Below are 920 nucleotides of genomic sequence, written 5' to 3'. Positions count from 1 at the left end.
GAGCACCTTAAATGAAAAGGGCAAACTCAGCCTCCATCATTCATTGAATCAGATGATCAATCATCACCAGAACAACGATATTCAACTACTTTACAGATTTTTTCATTCGGCAAAGATCAGTAAACTTGAGGCGTGAATGCCGAACAACACGCTTGCAATACCACACCAAGTATATCTACCGAATTTATGTAACGACAAGCATTGAAATGTGGTATCCGTAAAGTGAATGTGAAGAGGGTGAACAAAAACTAATTGTATGTCCATCAACAACAACAAGCCACCGGGTCTGACAATCAGACCTGAGGATATAGTGACGATATGGCCACATCCTATTTGCATCATTTCAATTTAAGCCTACTAGAAAGTGTGATCCCCTTGGCTTGGAGGGAAGCCAAGAGTCATTCCGCTACCTAAGAATAGTAAAGCCACCTTTACGTCTCAAATAAGCCCAACCAAATCAACCTGTTACAACCCCTAGAAACATTGGAAAAATTGGTTTTGACCAGTACAATTGCTATTTATACAGCTAAAAAAACCAACTGACAATAAACTTTCAGCATGCTTAAAGGGAAGATATTCAAACAACATACACACAGAAGATGACTGATGACTTGGACTGATATAAATTGATGATGAAAAATATTTGGGGGCTGTTTTGTTAGACTTCCGTGTGGCTTTTGAACATTATTATCATAGTCTGATCTGAAAACGACGTATGTATTATGGCTTTACACCCCCTGCTAGATTGTTGGATAAAGAGTTTACCTGTCTAACAGAACAGAGGTTTCTTTAATGGAAGCCTCTCCAACTATCCAGTGAATCAGGAATTACCCCAGGGCAAGCTGTCTAGGCCCCCTTACTTTTTCAATCTACTAATAACATGCTTGATAAACCATACATGTCAGCTACATACTGCGGAC

Source organism: Salvelinus sp. IW2-2015, unplaced genomic scaffold (assembly GCF_002910315.2).
Source record: "Salvelinus sp. IW2-2015 unplaced genomic scaffold, ASM291031v2 Un_scaffold2210, whole genome shotgun sequence".
NCBI classification, from domain to species: Eukaryota; Metazoa; Chordata; class Actinopteri; order Salmoniformes; family Salmonidae; genus Salvelinus; species Salvelinus sp. IW2-2015.
This window is presented reverse-complemented; position numbering follows the sequence as displayed.